The sequence below is a fragment of the Staurois parvus genome, unplaced genomic scaffold (genome assembly GCF_062004578.1).
Source record: "Staurois parvus isolate SC_StPar_1 unplaced genomic scaffold, SC_StPar_1.0 ptg000947l, whole genome shotgun sequence".
Lineage (NCBI taxonomy): Eukaryota > Metazoa > Chordata > Amphibia > Anura > Ranidae > Staurois > Staurois parvus.
This window is the reverse complement of record NW_028318743.1, coordinates 714,006-732,704: the sequence shown is the minus strand read 5'-3', so window position 1 is coordinate 732,704 and position 18,699 is coordinate 714,006. Positions and strand designations below refer to the sequence as shown.

At 42.0% G+C, this 18,699-nt stretch overlaps 1 pseudogene across 1 annotated transcript in view; it reads right to left on the bottom strand.

Annotated features, from left to right (window-relative positions):
- Positions 1 to 17,925, bottom strand: part of LOC149441793 (proteinase-activated receptor 1-like) — a 53,131-nt pseudogene extending 35,206 nt beyond the window's left edge. Inside the window, exon 1 of the transcript XR_016307297.1 lies at positions 17,841 to 17,925. The product of XR_016307297.1 is annotated as a proteinase-activated receptor 1-like (transcript). The remainder of the gene's footprint in view (positions 1 to 17,840) is intronic.
- Between the last annotated feature and the right edge of the window lie 774 nt (positions 17,926 to 18,699).

Here is an 18,699-nt window from a genome sequence, read left to right as displayed (position 1 = left end):
GTTATTTGTTGTTTGTACCCGTAGTACAGTCTAGAAACAACAGTGCGCATTTTGTTTTTGTCTTTTTTTTAATTTTTTTTTTACATAAAACACACTGTCACTGACATTGACATTAACACTAACTGACACTGATACCAATTTTTTTTTAAATCCTGACCTTTGACCCTGACCTTTGCCCTTGACCCTGACCTTTGACCCTGACCTTGACCCAAACACTAACCCTGGTACTGAACTAGATCAAACCTTGATCTAGGTATTTTTCTTTATTTTGTAATATTTATTTCTTTTTTTTTTTTTTTTTTACAAACTTTTTTTTTTATCTCTCTATGTCAGGAGTTCGAGAGATACAATGTATCTCTCTTCTCCATTCATAGAGAGAGAGAAAACAAGGGGGCCGGGCTGCACAGTGATTGATCACTGTGATAGCCAATCAGAGGCTATCACAGCGATCACGTGACCCGGAATCGGGAGTCCCGGGTCCCGATCGTTAGAACGGGACCCGGGGCTCTCAGTGACACCGCGGTCTTGGTGCTGGGAGCGCGCCGAGCGGCGCGCTCCCAGCACAAAGACAGGTACGCAAATATGCGGCCCCACGGAAAAAAGCCCAGGTCCGTGAGGCCGCATATATGTGTTACGTCGGCGTCAAGGGGTTAAGAGGTCCCTGCTCCTGACAGAAGCCTTACATGCTGATATACTTTTTCAACAGGAAACACACTTCGCGACAACCAAAATCCCTAAGTTCCACCTCCAACATTTCTCCCATATATACATGGCAACTAACCCTAAAAAGAAAAATGGTGTCATTACAGCCATAAAAGACTATCCAATTCCAACATATCTCAGAAACAATAGACCCTCAAGGTCGATACCATATCCTGATCTGCAAACTCAACAAAATTGTACACGCCCTAGTCAACGTCTATGGCCCTAACTCCAATCAATTACAATTCTACAACAGACTTCAATCAATTATCTCCTCCCAAAAACAAGGCAGACTCCTCATAAGCGGTGACTTCAACATCATTGGCAACCCACTTCTGGACTCTTCTTCAAACAAACGATCTTCCAAACAGAATTTCAACCAATTTCTTCAAAACAATGATCTTTATGACATTTGGAGATACCAACACAGCTCGGAAAGAGATTACACCTACTACTCTCCATCCCACCTATCCTACTCCAGAATTGACTTTTTTATTACAGACAAATGGACCCTACAATGCATAACCTCCTCATCAATTGGTACCATAACATGGTCAGATTACGCTCCAATCAACATTACCCTTGACGACCAGCAATACTCCACGATACCCCAAATCTGGAGACTAAATTCATCGTTACTGAAGAACCCAGATGAGAAGAAGTACATACTAGATGCACACAATATGTTTTTTGAACTTATTGACACACTTGACGTTTCTATTTCCACACTATGGCCCGCTTACAAAGCCTACATGAGAGGCATCCTCAAACAATTAAACTCCCGGATCACAAAACAACAAACCCAAAAAATTGACCAACTCCTTGCATCTATTAAACTAAAAGAAGACCAAAACAAAAAAAATCCCAACCCCTCCACATCTTCCTCCCTCACCTCAGATAGAAATAAACTAAGAGCCCTTCTACTGTATAAATATGATATCAACCTGCAAAAAATGAAAGCAAAATCCTATTCCTTAGGCAACAAAGCAAACTCACTATTAACTAAACAAATCAAACAAAGACGCTTAAAAAACAAAATCCCTCTAGTCAAACATCCAACTACTCACACCTCTCTCACAAACCCACAAGAAATAGCAAATGCCTTCGCAACATACTACCAAAAATTATACAATCTCAAAAATGACTCAGACACTACCCAACCAACACCCATATCCATACAAAAATTTCTTGACACTATCAAACTACCCCAACTCACTTCAGACCAACTCACTACTATCTCCACCCCAATTTCCCCTGCGGAATTAGAAAAAACCATTAAAGCTTTACCACTCAACAAATCAGCAGGAAACAATGGTTTCACCAACAAATTTTACAAATCATTTGCCCCTGACCTTTCACCATATCTAACCAAGCTCTTTAACCATGCCGCCTCTACAGCCTCATTCCCCAAAGAAATGCTACAATCCATAATTACGACTATCCCGAAACCCGGTAAAGATCCTCTAAATGCCCAGAATTATAGACCAATATCACTACTCAACACAGACATAAAGCTATATGCTAAAATAATAGCCCAAAGACTCCTCCCCTATCTACCTACATTAATCCACCCAGACCAAGTAGGATTCATCCCCGGTCGCCAAGCTCCTGACGCAACTAGGAGAATCATATCTCTTCTCCATAACCTAGAATTCACCAAACAGCCCTCCATACTACTATCCTTAGATGCGGAGAAAGCATTCGATCGAATACACTGGCAGTTTATGCGTTTAACCCTACAAACATTTGGCATCACGGATTGGATGTTATCAGCCATCCTTTCCCTCTACTCCAATCCCTCTGCCAAAGTATTAACAGATGGAACACTATCAGATCCCTTCGACATCACAAACGGCACCAGACAAGGTTGCCCCTTATCCCCCATAATATTTACACTACTTATTGAACCCTTAGCTTCAAAACTAAGAAAAGACCCATCATTTTCAGGAATTACCCACCTCCACACAGAACACAAAATCAGTTTGCAGCTAATGATAACCAACCCAAATAATTTGTTCTATTCTCCAAAATTATTCTGAAGTTTCCTATTACAAACTTAACAAATCTAAATCCTCCATCTTAAATCTCCACACACCTATCCAAACTCAAACATCACTAGCCAAACAATTTCCCTTCTCCTGGGAACAACACAACATACCCTATTTAGGAATTAAACTCACCGCAACAATAGACCAATTATACCCTGCAAATCATAAATTACTACTTGAATCTATTCCACGAGAAATCTCAGCACTCTGTACATCAACACTCTCCAAACTGGGATGACTAGCGACTCTGAAAATGTTCATATTACCAAACATTCTACACTTATTCCGCACTCTCCCTATTCCCATTCCCAATATCTTCTTCTCTAAACTACAAACAGTCTTCTCTAAATTCCTCTGGAATTCTAAAAAACCCAGATGTACTACAAATCTACTATTACGCCCAACATCCAGAGGAGGAGCAGGCCTTCCACACTTAAAATCGTACTACAATGCTCTTCTTGATCAAATATACTTCTGGTGGCACCCAATAAAAGAAAAATTATGGTCTATCATGGAAACACTCCCATTGCTCCCACTTTTACCTCGAAACATACTCTTCACACTGCAAATACCCCAAACCAAATACCTACTTAAACACACTTGTATCCAAGCCTCTCTCCAAGCCTGGTACAACCTTACAACTACTACATTTGAAAATACCAAACACATACCCACCCCAATCAATATACTACACCTCATCACTCCATCCCTAACTCTATTACAATGGGAAAAATCCAGCCTAACTGACATAAAAGATCTCTACACAAATCACAATTTGGAATCCTTCCAGACTCTACACGATAAATTTAATCTACCCGCAACCGAATACTTCACCTACCTGAGAATAGCTCACTGCTTACGAACAATAAATATTCCTCATTTTATGAAAGTTCCTACCACCGCGTACCAATTTTTTAACAAAACAAAATATCCAGGTAAAGGTATCTCTACCTTTTACACACTAATAGTAGACTCACTATTCACCCTACAATCTTCCTCCTTAATTAACTGGGAAAAAACACTCCTACAGCCAATACCTCCACACTTGTGGGAAAAAACCTTCACCATCACCTATAGAGCCTCACAATGTAGTTCTCATTGGGAATCGTACCTAAAAATACTACATCAATGGTACTTAACACCCGTTAAACTTTCACTATATTATTCACAACACTACTCCTTCTGTTGGAGACAATGCAGAGAAATAGGATCAACGTTCCATACACTATGGACATGCAAATCACTCAAATCCTTCTGGAACAGCGTCTTCCAAATGCTCTCAAAATTATCTAAAACTCCAATAACCCCAAACGCTGCTCTAGCACTCCTCCATATTGGAATCAACGATTTCCCTCAAGACTCTCGTACCGTTATTATCCACACATTATCGGCAGCTAAAATAAACATGACTAAATTATGGAACACTACTAAATCCCCTTCTCTTACTTCACTGATAACAGATCTTAACTTCCAATGCGATATGGAAGAAAGATCTGCCCTAAACAATTCTACCTATCACACATTTAAGCTCCATTGGTCTCGATGGTTACAGAACCCAAACTGCTCCGTAAAATTCTGATAAATTCACTATAAAATACCTTGACCCATCTGCCTAGACTGGTGCACTTACCCTCCCCTTCCCTCTCCTCTTTCCCTACTCCTTGTTCTCCACCCCCTATAGATCTCTTCTACAACCTTACATGGTTCAGAATATACTGAGCATACCTCTCATGCCAACGCCACTTATTCTAGTATTACCCCCAGCCAAATGGTGGGGAAAATATTGTTTTGTTTACTTTCCTGTACTACATTATTTCTAACTGAACCGTATTTACCTACAATGTCTTGTTACTAAAACTTCATTAAAAACTATTGAAATTTAAAAGACATTCTGATGTCTCTTTGGTCATCCCTACAATCATATATTTTATCATCCACCCGTCAATGTATGGCTGACATACAGGAATTGGGTGAAAGAGTGGGCAATACAGAGGATAAATTGTGTGAGATCACATCCTCCTTTTATGCACTGGTGGATTCACATACCTCTCAGCAAGAAGATATATCCTATTTCAAAGCAAAACTGGCTGACCTGGAAGACAGATCACACAACAATAATCTGAAAATAAGGAGAATAACAGAGACTATACAATCACAGCAATTTCCCCACCATGTTCAGGATATATTTCAAGCGGTGCTACCAAACCTCAATTCTGCTGATCTCACTATTGACAGAATACACAGACTCCCAAAACCCTACTTTTATTCTCCTTAATAACCAAGAGATGTCCTTTTATGCATTCACTTCTATCAGGTGAAAGAAAGAATAGTGGAAGCTTTCCATAACATAGACCGCCTCCCAGCTCAAGCAGCAAACCTCCAGGTATTGCCGGACTTCTCTCAATACACTCTGCAGCTTAGACGCAATCTGAATACCATCCCTAAAGCTCTGTGAAATAACAAACTAATATACAAATGGAAGTACCCAGATAAGATTAGATTAACATTACCTACAAGGGTACATCCTACTTAATTACTTCCTTGGAAAAGGGACTCAAACTCCTCAAAACATGGGGAATCATTCCCGAACCGCAGCCAGCCCAGAACCAATCTCAACGTCAAATACCAGGCACAGTCATTCAAGCCTGGCAAAAAGTTACTAAAAAATATTCTGCTAACAAAAACTGGTGGCAATAGCTTCGCTTCATAGCCCAGTTTGAGCTCCATAACTCTGGAAATAGAAGGAGTACCGATCACCGTACTCACTACCCCCAAATCACAATGTTCTGCAGTTTTTACTGCTCATATAGTTTCTTCCTGGACCTTATTTTTATTTGTTGTTATACTTGGCTTCTACTCTGCATTATTTACCATGACCCCAAATACTATATAAAAGTGGAGAAGCATTTCACAAGCATACGTTTTCAACGTTCTCCTCAACATATGTGACAACCTCAATCAACTTCTACTCTTTATGAACATTATTTCATACCCTTTGTTATGGTTACACTCTCAAACCCCTTCAGCCACAACCTGATACCAGCTCTTAAGTCTTGCCAATCACCTGTATTTCTCAAAATGAGTACTACTAGCAACATACTACTTAGAGTCATCAAGGAAGCAACCAACGATACCATCCTTTGGAACTACACCATCACATCATATCTCAACCGAATCTATCAACATGGCACTTAATATAATGTATGAGACTGTTTCATCATCCTCCATTTCCAATATCACGTGGTCTGACCATGCAGCCATAAATATGACTGACTATCTTGGAAGAGAACACTTGCCCAGCAGTATTTACGTAGAGATGTAATAACTCTTTAATCCAAAACCCTAAATTTCAACCACTTTTAACTGAACAACTCAGGGAATTATTTTTGCTCAATGATCCTTCCAATACAAATGCTTTTATGCTTTGGAATGTGCATAAGGCCTACATAAGAGGTTTACTAATACAACTAGGATCTAAAGCCAAAAAACGATACTCAGCTAAACTCAACACTCTCCTGGCAGAGATTCATTCCCTAGATACCCCAAATAAATCCACCCCCACCCCTAAACTGGCAACCAAATTGTTAAACCTAAGAAACAAATTGAGAAGATTGTTGTGTGATCCACATGACCATTACCTATGAAAAATAAAAATGAATTTTTACGCACATAACAGAGCAGGCAAAGTTCTGGTGAATAGAGTATTGGCCCAAAGGGTCAAGGTCAAAATACCCTTTGTTATCCACCCCATTACCAAAGAAATAATTGTAAACCCCCAAGATATTGCAGACACCTTTGCTGATTATTTTTCATTATATAGTCTCAAATTTGATCCACAAACGCCTCAACCAACACACAACGACATACAGCAGTTCCTACAAAAACTAAATCTCCCTGCCCTATCTTCCTCTCAACTCGAGCATCTCAACACCCCTTTTACTTCAGAGGAGATACACAATATCATCCAATCAATGCCTCTAGAGAAATCCCCTGGACCAGGTGGCCTAACTAACAAATAATTTAAAGCATTCAGAGATTTACTGACCCCTCAACTACAATCAGTTTTTACTAGAGCAGTCGAAACTTCCTCTTTCCCAGCCGAGATGCTGACTGCACATGTCGTAATCCTCCCTAAGCTAGGGAAGGACCTCAACACCTCGACATATTTTCGTCCAAGCTCATTACTCAATTCTGACGTGAAGATCTATGCAAAATTACTAGCAATGAGACTTGCGAACATTCTCCCGTCGCTCATTAAACCAGATCAGATGGGCTTCATCAAAGGCAGACAGGCCCCCCGATGCCACCAGACACATAATTGACATAGTGCACCACACAGAAACTGGTCGGGTGCTTTCTCTCCTTTCCATAGATGAAGAGAAGGCAATTGACCATGTACACTGGGGGTATATGTCCGCAGCATTATCTGAATTTGGGTTTGAAGGTCCCAATGCCTCTGCAATCCTGGCTCTCTACACTAATCCCTCCGCCAGGGTTTTCACATCTGATCTTCTCTCAAAACCCTTTACTATATCAAATGGTACATGTCAGGGATGCCCATTGTCCCCATCAATATTCAATCTAATGATTGTGCCTTTAGCAGAAATTATTCAAACACACCCTCATATCTCTGGTTTTAGATTCAATTAGAAATCACATGTTATAAACCTATTTGCAGATGACATGTTCCTCATTTTATCCTAACCTCTCATCTCGCTCCCATTTGCTCATGAGGTTTTACAAGACTTTAGCAAGGTTTCCTACTATAAGGTAAACTTTACAAAATCCCTAATTTTAGACCTACTGTAGGTATTCATAGGGACACACGCAGTCAGTTTGACATCTTCAACTGCTCAGTTGTTGAATAAGAACTACAAACCTTTGACTGCCTCTATAAGAGAAGATATCCAACGTTACGCCAAAATAGACCTTTCCTGGGCCGGTAGAGTAGCCATGTTCAAAATGCAAATACTTCCAAAAATTCTCTATATTTTCTGTACCTTTCTGTACCTATTCCTCCAACAACATCTTCTATCTGCACGTTAAAATCACTACTAAAATCCTTTATCTGGAAAGGCAAGAGGGCAAGAAGTGCATACCATACCCTTATTAAACATAAACGAGCAGGTGGTTTTGGACTTCCAGATCTTGATGATTATTTTCATGCATTTCAACTCGTACCTCTTAAACATTGGTTCCAACTACTTCAGGGTATCTTATGGGTGCATATTAAATCTTCCCTCACACACTCCCACAAACTGTCTCTCCTACTTCTAGCAGACTACTGGAAACCCTTCAATCTTAACTGTCTACCCCTATCAACACGTAACTCTATCCTGTCCTGGAGGAAACTATTTTCCTCAAGATACTTGTACACATCCTATTGGCTACCCAACAGAAACTTTAGAAATACTGTTACCTTGCCTATCACTTAAGAGCTGGAAAGAAATGGGTATTCAGTGGGTTGACGACATCCTTCACAGCAATCATATAAAAACCATGGACTCATTAATAACTGAATTTGGAGTGCCAAGTCTACACTATTTATACACAGTAGACTACTTATCTACCATGCATGGTTCTGGGTGATCCAAGATGGCCCCCACGCCGGAACTGACGCCACCGCGCATCGGACGTCCTGTCACTGCGTACCGACGCGCTGCGTCACAATAATCACCTGACTTCCTCAGGGTATCTGGGATGTGGGGATTTCCAGGAGGGTCCATCTGGTGGTGATGAGGATATCCCTGTGAAAGTGTGGCTTAACCTTAAAAAGCGAGCTGGCCCTTGGGGTCATTGTAAGGAGGTGAGGGGGCATTTTGGCTAATTCTGAAATCATGGTTTGGCACTGGATTTACAGCACGTTGGATTGAGTTTACACATGATTTGTGGAGCACTATTTTATTATTATAAGTGCAGCGTATAGATTTGGAGTGGACATTTATTCTCACTGAGTGTGTTTTTGTACACCTGCACTGTGTTTTTATGTTCACATATATTTTTTTGATTCCCTAAATTGAGGGAATTATCCAAAATATATTTTTTGTAGTGTGTTGCACTTTATTATATTCACGTATTTATTTTATTTAATATTATTTTACACGGTGTAATGAGTGATATTTATAATTGTGATGTACATGTTAGTATTTATTTAGCGCTACACCAATTTATTTATTTATTAAGTCCCAAACTATCTTGCCGCTGCTCCCCATGTAGTTTGGGCATCTGGGGGGCTCCACATAACTATCTTTTCCCTTGTAAATCCAAAATATATATATATCCTGTTGCCCTCTCACAGGTCTTATACATCTTGACCCCATATCTGGCACGCTTGCTGGGGAGAAATTGTTTGAATGTAAGGCGGTCAGAAAAATAAATGAGGGACTTATCAACGCTGATGTTATGTTGAGGAGTATAGACATCTGCAAATTTTTGGTTAAGGTGATTTACGAGGGGCTGAATTTTGTGGAGCCGGCCAAATTCAGGGTCACCCTGAGGACGACAGAGTGCATTGTCGTTGAAATGCATAAAACACATTATACTCTCATATCTATGCCTGGCCATGGCAGCAGAGAACACGGGCATATGATGAATTGGGTCTGAGAACCAATATAACCACAATTCATTTTTTTAGGAATGTCCATGTTGAGGGTTAGGCCCAAAAAAACTTTAAATTTGGAAATCTTAATGGGTTTCCATGCGAATGGTCTGGCAAGGTTTGAATTTGGGTTGGCGGCGATAAATTGTTGTGCATATGAATTGCTTTGATCCACAATCAATGCATACAGATATTCTGTGAAAAACAGCTCCAAAAAATCAAGGGGAGTAGTTAAATTTTCTGTTTCCACCTGAATTCTGGGTTGGGTAGTGAATGGGGAAAGTACAGGTGCTGCAGAATTTGTGGTCTGCCAATCAGGATTTGCAAGCACATCCAGAAGGATACTAGGAGCTCTACAGGCCTGTGTGCGAATTCTTGGCGCCTGCAAGATAATACTTGTGCCCGCCACCACAGCAGCTTGTACTGCACTTATGGGACTCGCCATGTCACCAGGTGATACTGCAGTGCTGGTATGTGAAAGACCAGGATGTACTAAGCCGCTGGTGCTCGCCAGTTCACCAAAAGGTAGAGCGGCACTAGTACTGGCAGTCTGCTGCATATGAGAGTCATCATGAGTTTGTAACATCTCAGCAACCTCAGAATGGGGTCAGGTACACCTGATCTTAGCATGGATCTCTTCTCCATTGTCTGAGCTATAAGGGTGCCACTGCTGTCTACAGGTTCGTATTCTGAGGCTGATTGTGTCAGTGAGTCTTCCCCTTCGCTCTCACCTGACATGCTTAGAATCCTGTGGGATCCTGTGAATACCTTTCCATTGACATTTTGACCACTAAATTTATAGGTACCTAGTGCGACTCATGGGAAAAAGAGCACCTGGCTGTCAGGGATTGCTTGAACCACTACAAAAAAATGTACCTGCAAGTGCTAACAGAGATCAGAGCTGATTCTGCAAACACTGCCGTTTTGTGTGTAATGTATCAAGTGACAGTGATCTACTGACACTGCACTTGCTGGGGTAGAGGGGGTGGGAGGGGGGGTAAGTATAGGAGCTAAAAGCTCAAAGATATTGATCCGTTCAGACACTATACTAGCAATGGAGATTTATTGTGTATGTGAGCGTGTTCCTGGCAATCAAGGGGTTAAATGTGATGACTGACGGGCAATCTGACGCTATCTGGGAGGGGCGCTAACTGACCCTAACGGAAGCTGACGCTATCTGAATTCGCTGGCGACACTAATACGGTGATCAGCAAAAAATCTGTACATTGTACTAATGACACTGGTGACAGGGCAGTGAAGGAGTTAACGGGAGGGGGGCGATCAAGGGGTTAAATGTGTCCTAAAGTGTTCTAACTGTGAAAGTGTGCTGTTTTACTCACATGTGTCTTCTTTCTTCTCTGTGTGGGATGGAATGTGACCAGAGAGAGAAAATTTCATCACTTCCTGTACCTCTGTACATGTAAAAACAGGTACAGGAAGATCTCTGATAGGACAGGGATTGATCATTTGACTTAGGCCAACCATCACTGGCCTAAATCAGATGATTGATCCCTTAGGGATCAAATCACGGCACCCGCGGATGGTCAGCGTGGGCGAGTGCTCCCCCCAAGAAAAACGTGTGTGTATATATATATATATATATATATGCGATTTTGCGCACCCATGCTGCCCTGTAGCAGTATTTCTGCCATAATGCAGTCTGGAAGTGGTTAAATAATAAACATGTCATACTTACCTGCTCTGTGTAATGTTTTTGGAAAGAGCAGCCCTGATCCTACTCTTCTTGGGTCCCTGGATGGCGGTCCTGGCTCCTTCCCCCCACCAAGTGGCAATCAGAGCACCCTGTACCAATAGATAAACTATAGCCAATCACAGATCACTAGTAATCACAGCCGCTATGAATGTAACCAGTTCATGTCAGTTCAAAACTTTGCTGTTACAATGATCATCACTGTAGCAACAATTAAAGTATTATATATATATATATATATATATTGCTCAAAAATTAAAGGAACACTTTGAAAACCCATCAGATCTCAATGGGGACAAATCTCCTGCTGGATATCTATACTGACATGGACGGGGTAATGTGTGAGGAAGGTAAGGATGTCCCATCGTGTGATGGAAATGAAAATGATCGACTTACAGAGGACTGAATTCAAAGACACCCCGAAAGTCAAAGAGAAAAAATGATGCAGAAGGCGAGTCCATTTTGCTGACATTTCATTGCAGCAACTCAGAATGGTCCTCAGCAGGGGCGGACTGACTATTTGGAAACTCGGGCACTGCCTGAGGGCCCGGGGTAAGTAGGGGGCCCCATGAGATGCCCCTGGTACCTTTTTCATAGGCTTTTTTGAGTTTGGGCAAGGACACAGGGGCCCCTATGATCCCCTATTGCCCGGGGGCCCCATGAGTTGTCAGTACGCCCCTTTTCCTCAGTAGTTTGTATGGCCCCCATGTGCTCGTATGCATGCCTGACAACATCGGGGGAGGCTCCTAAAGAGACCACGGATGGTGTCCTGGGGGATTTCCTCCCAGGATCTGGACCAGGGCATCACTGAGCTCCTGGACAAACTGAGGTGCAACCTGGCGGCTTGGGATGGACCGAAAAAAATTACATCCCAGAGGTGTTCTATTGGATTTAGGTCAGGGGAATGTTGGGGTCATTCAATTGTATCAATTCCTTCATCCTCCAGGAACTGCCTGCATACTCTCCCCACATGAGGCATTGTCATGCACCAGGAGGAACCCAGGACCCACTGCACCAGCGTAGGGTCTGACAATGGGTCCAAGGATTTCATCCCAATATCTAATGGCAGTCAGGGTGCCATTGTCTAGTCTGTAGAGGTCTGTGCGTCCCTCCATGGATATGTCTCCCCAGACCATCACTGACCCACCACCAAAACGGTCATGCTGAATGAGTTTACAGATAGCTTAACGTTGTTTGGTCAGAGACATTCACACCAGTGGCCTGCTGGAGGCCATTTTGTAGGGTTCTGGCAGTGCTCATCTTGTCCCTCCTTGCACAAAAGAGCAGATACCGGTCCTGCTGATGGATTAAGAACCTTCTACGGCCCTGTCCAGCTCTCCTAGAGTAACTGCCTGTCTCCTGGAATCTCCTCCATGCTCTTGTCTCCTGGAATCTCCTCCATGCTCTTGTCTCCTGGAATCTCCTCCATGCTCTTGAGACTGTGTTGGGAAACACAGCAAACCTTCTGGCAATGGCTCGTATTGATGTGCCATCCTGGAGGAGTTGTACTGCCTGTGCAACCTCTGTAGGGTCCAGGTTTGGCCTCATGCTACCAGTAGTGAAACTGACCCTTGCCAAATGCAAAACTTGTCAAAACAGTCAGAAAAGATAAATAGGAAAAAAAATGTCAATGGCCTCCACCCTTAAAACCATTTATGTTTTGGGGGTCGTCTCATGGTTGCCCATCTAGTGCACCTGCTGTTAATTTCATTAACACCAAAGCAGCTGAAACTGATGAACAACCCCCTCTGCTACTTACCTAACCAGATCAATATCCCAGGAGTGTCATTGACTTGATGCTAGACTCTGATTACAAAGTCCTCCTTTAGTTGTTTTGAGCTGTGTATATCCTGGATCTTCCCCCCAGAGTAGTACAGTCTTACATGGTTTCAAGACTGAATTAAAAAAATTATTTATTTCTTTTTATTATACTGTCACCAGTCAGTATCCCTGGTCACCACCACACCAGACATATGATGATGCTGTACTGCACTGATGACAGTATGTATTAAAAAAAAAACGTTAATAAAATGTTACAAAAATTTGAATGAATAATTGTTAATTTTCTTTTTTACATACTGTTACCAATCAGTATCCCTGATCCCCGCCACATCAGTCATATGATGACGCTGTACTGCACTGATGACGGTAAGTAAAAAAAAAAATTAAATGTAAAAAAAAAAAAAAGAATGATTAATTTTCTTTTTTAAATACTGTCACCAGTCAGTATCCCTGATCCCCGCCACCAGGGCTGTCATTAACGCAGAGCAAAAGGGGCAGATGTGCTGGGCCCTGTCATTGTTGTGGGGCCCAAAGCAGCTGCCCCTTGAGTCCACGCTGCCCAAAAACATCTCTAGTAGGGCCGGTGCCAGGATGGGTGGGGGTAAAATCTGACACTGATTGCTTCCAGCGCTTTGCAACAGAGAGCACATGTGGTTTGGGATCTTCTGCCTCAGCGTTGTAGGGCTGCCAAGGTGGAGGACAAGCCAACTCATCTACTCTGCCTGTTACTCCATATCCTTGCTCCGGACCCAGCTTTCTCTCTCCCTTCTGATTTGCTGTAGATACTACCTTGTCCTGAGGTTGGAGAGGCTGCTGAAGAACAGAGCTCCGACTGAGCACTTTTTCAGCCAATTGGAGGTGGGTCTGGAGAGCTCAGTAAAGGTGGGTCTGGAGAGCTCCGTGGAGACGGGTCTGGAGAGCTCCGTGGAGGCGGGTCTGGTATGGGCGGCCAGCAGCAAGGTAAGAGCTGTGGCAAGTTCCTTAGTTTACTAAAAGTACTTTGTCTCCTCTTCCACAGCCCTGTAGAACCTCTCTCCTCTCATGTAATGTTCTGCAGGGAGAGAGGAGACATGTGTGATGTTCTGCAGGGCAGGGAGAGGGGAGAGATGTGATGTTCTGCAGGGCAGGGAGAGGGGAGAGGTGTGATGTTCTGCAGGACAGGGAGAGGAGTGATGTTCTGCAGAGCAGGGAGCGGGGAGAGGTGTGATTTTCTGCAGGGCAGAGAGAGGGGAGACATGTGTGATGTTCTGTAGGGCAGTGAGAGGGGAAACCGGTGTGATGTTCTGTAGGGCAGTGAGAAGGGAACATCAAAAAGAGAGGAAGGCGCCTCTAAGTGCAGTATTGTCAATTTATTGGTGAGCAATTGATAAATTGCACTTACAAGATAAGTAGTTAAAAAGACTCATCGTGTGGTGTAACAAGATCCAGGTGGGACATCCAGCAGTCCAGCACCAAACTCTGTCCACAGGATCAGGAAGCAGAGCCCAAGATGTGCCTGTGCATCAAAATGAGGCTTGGAAAGCAGAGTAGGATAAAGGAGGTGAAAGGGGCGGTAATGCGTTTTGGAGCATGCTCAATAGGCTCCTTCGTCAGACCTACATCCTACTCTGCTCTCCAAGCCTCATTTTGATGCACAGGCACATCCTGGACTCTACTTCCTGATCCTATAGACAGAGTTTGCTGCTGGATGGCTGGATGTCTTTCCTGGATCTTGTTACACCACACGATGAGTCTTTTTAACTATTTATCTTGTAAGTGCAATTTATCCATTGTTCACCAATAAATTGTCAATACTGCACTTAGAGGCGCCTTCCTCTCTTTTTGATGTTTACTGCATTAGAGCCTTGCTTCCACTCTAAGAAGAGCTGCCTTGGTGTTACAGCTCCCATCCATCCCTGATATCCATCTGGCACCTTTATCCTACAGCTACAGAGGTTGGGCTCTAACAAGCGCGCCCTATATAATATACATTTTCCAGTGAGAAGGGAAACAGGTGTGATGTTCTGCATGGCACAGAGAGGAAAGACAGGTGTGATGTTCTGCAGAGAGAGTGGAGAAAGGTGTGATGTTCTGCAGGGAAAGGGGAGACGTGTGATGCTCTGAAGAGCAGGGAAAGGGGGCAGGTGTGATGGTATGTAGGGTTAGAGACAGGTCTGATAGTTTGCAGGGCTAAAGACAGGTGTGATGGTTTGTACAGCTGGAGACAGGTGAAGATGGGTGTGATGTTCTGCAGGACTGAAGACAGGTGTGATGTTCTGCAGGGAGAGGAGAGACAGGTGTGATGTTCTGCAGGGCTGAAAACAGGTGTGATGCTCTGCAGAGCTGAAGACAGGTGTGATGCTCTGCAGGGCTGGGAGAGGGGAGACAGGCCGCAATGCCTCCCTCCTATCACCCCTACAGGATAAGTTCACCTTTTGTAACATGTTATCAAGGTACCGGCCCCCACACCTCCCCCAATCCCCCAAAACTGATGGGGATCCCCCCCACTCGCTGCCATAATCTAAAGAAAACACAGCTGTGTGGGACTCCACCCGCCCGCCAGGCCGTGTCATTCATTCACAGAGTTCTGTGAATGAATGGACTATAACTATTGGAGGCCTTAACAGCTGTCAGCTTGTAGTTCTCAATTAAGTACCCTGGGGCAGTTGAGCATTGTGGTAGTTCACTGATTAACCTCTACCAACCAATCAGTGAGCAATAATGATGTTCTGTAACCTCTAGCAACCAATCAGTGAGCAGTAAGGATGTGCAATAACCTCTAAAAACCAGTGAGTGTAGACCAGTTCTTTATGTTTAAATTATGCCACTTGTAGATATGTCTACGTGTGTGTTTGATTTTAGGGATTTTGGGGTGGAGAGTGAAATGGCATGGGGGGGGGCAAGAAACATTTTGCCCAGGGTCCAATCAATATTAAAGACAGCCCTGATTGCCACACCAGTCGTATGATGACGCTGTACTGCACTGCTGACAGTATATAAAAAAAGTTTAGAAAGTTTAAAAAACGATTAAATCATTAATAATTTTCTTTTCTACGTCCTGTAACCATTCAGTGTCCCTGATCACCTCCACACCAGTCATATGATGATGCTGTACTGCAAAGGTGACAATTTGTAAAAAGAAAGTTTAAAAAATGAATAAATAATTATTAATTTTCTTTTTTAAATACTGTCATCATTCAGTATCCCTGATCACCTCCACACCAGTCGTACGATCACGCTTTACTGCACTGCTGACAGTATGTTAAAAAAAAGTGTAATAAAATTAATAAATCGTTATTCATTTTCTTTTTTAATTACAGTCACCAGTCAGTATCCCTGATCATCGCCACACCAGCCATATGATGATGCTGCACTGCTGACAGTATGTAATAAGAAAGTTTAATAAAATGAGTAAATAATTATTAATTTTCATTTCTACATGCTGTCACCAGTCAGTATCCCTGATCACCTCCACACCAGTCATATGACGCACAGATGGTGACAGTATGTAAAAAAATTAAAATAAACAATAATTATTTAATTTCTTCTTTTTCCAAAAATTGTGACAAAAATTGCAACTTCAAAAAACTCTTTATACCTCTTACTAAATACCTGTTTGCTTCAACCTCTCATCTTACTTCTTTTTACACCATTAGCAAAAGAGGAAAGAAGCAAAAAAACATTTTCAAGCTTACCACATTTTTATACCGTCTGTTTTTGTTTCTCATATTTTTGCTTTTATTACATTGAAATGTAAATTGTTTTATCGTTTGTATTCACTTTATTTTTGGATGCTTTTTTTGTGTGATACTATAAAATCACACTTTCCCAGCCTGGCTGTTGAAATAATTACACACAATTGCCTAAAAATGTTATAAGTGATTTTACACAAACTTAGATTGATGAATAATTGCTACATGACCACCTTTACATGATAATAATACTTACATAGAGGCTTTTCCAAAGACGTATCTGTAAATGTGGACAGGATAAATAAGCTTCCCGGCAGGTCACCAACCCAAATATAAACCACAAAATAGAGAAAAGTAACAGATGACCAAAGGTGGCTCACCGATAGCAGTTAAAGACTACAAACATACTGTATATAAAACATAAAATACTAGTAAAACACCCAATTAGGTGGGTTTACAATTCATAGAAATTACATAAATATTCACAATAAAATGTATTGTGAATATTAATGTGATTTATATGAATAGTAAACCCAACATTTATGTTTTACATATACTGCATTTGTAGTCTCTATCTATTACAGGTGAACCACCTTTGATCACTTGTTACTTTTCTCTATTTTGTGGTTTTCCAAAACCGTACAAAACGTTTATCTTCATATTTCTCTGTGTGTTTTCACTCCATGATCAGTCACTCATACTGGGACTTGGACAGTTCCACAACTGGGATTGGGTCCCTTCTGATACTGGTCAGCTTCACTTATAATCACCAGCTGGTGGATTCATAAATGAAGCTGCCCTTCATTTGAACAACCAGACTTCCCTGTTCTTTGTACATCTGTTTTTGGATAAATGTCCCCACTAACCTTTGACTAGAACCTCCTTTAGTACATCCACTGATGGTCAATTAACCTCTTTAGTGACACTTTAAAGTTCTATGATAATTACATAACTCAGAGCAACCATCCAGACTTGAGCGTAATGAAGTCAGATCAGTAAAATACAAATTCTTATTGGCTGTGGCTGATAATTACACTTATATGGAACCTTGTAAGGTCGATCTGATCTTCTCAGCACCTTGTCATGTCTTCTCATAGGCTTCATGAATCATTCTGGTCACATATGGGAAGATTTGGTTCTAGAAATGACATAGCAGCCCAGTATTTTTAGCAACACCTGTGTAATATGATGGTCTATCTGTCTGAAAATATTGTCAATGGATTGTCTGCATGCGTCCTCAAATTGCATAGTTGCTGGTTCATTTTGTTGGCGTGCCATATGAGCCAATTTATGGAAGTCAGAAGGATCTATAACCGCTGGGTACTCACCCTCCATTATATTGTCTCCATCCACTGCACAGAACAAGGTGACCCCATGTAGGAGGAGTGCTAGAAGTTGACGAACCTCCATCTCTACAGGCTGAGCAATGAAAGAAGCATCAACTGATGAACTGAGGATGGAAGATCTTTTCAGCGGAAGGGCGTGAACTGAATTCTAATGATCATATCTCATAGTTATCTCAAACTTTTGTACTGTATATTGGGTAAAGATAAACATAAAACATGTTTTTCAGACAGGCGCTTGCTCATTGAAGTTACTACATATATATATATATATATACATATATGTCATGTAACATGAAAGTTAAAGTAAAAATATATATAAAGTGCTCTCCCAACACCACATGTAATAGTGAATCTAATACAGGGTATGGTAAAGTCCAAAAATTGTAAATGAATGAGAGTCCTATAGGAGGGTGTCACATGGATCCAATAGGTTCTTCTCCACCACTTGTGAGTAATAAATGAATTCCCCACTCACCAGAAGGTATTGGCCCCCACTCTAGGTGGTCAAATAATGCTAGGGTAATCAAATGACATATGGATTCCCAACTGCAGGCTCTCATTTGATGGGTCTCAAGGCTCCCCTTCTTGTAGTAGTAGCTCTCAAAGAAGCTCAAAATAAAAACAAATTTTCATTTTTCTGTAAATGTAATATTTATTAACCGCATGCCGCCCAGCCACTGTACATATACGGCGGCAGGGCGGCACTCGCAGGCAAAACCACGTTTTAAGACGTGTGTTTTGTAAACAAATAGGGGGCGCGCGCGCGAGGCGCGCCGCCGCCCTATTTGTCCCGCGGATCACCGCCGCAGATGTCAGTCGCTGGGTCACAGCCACTCCTTAG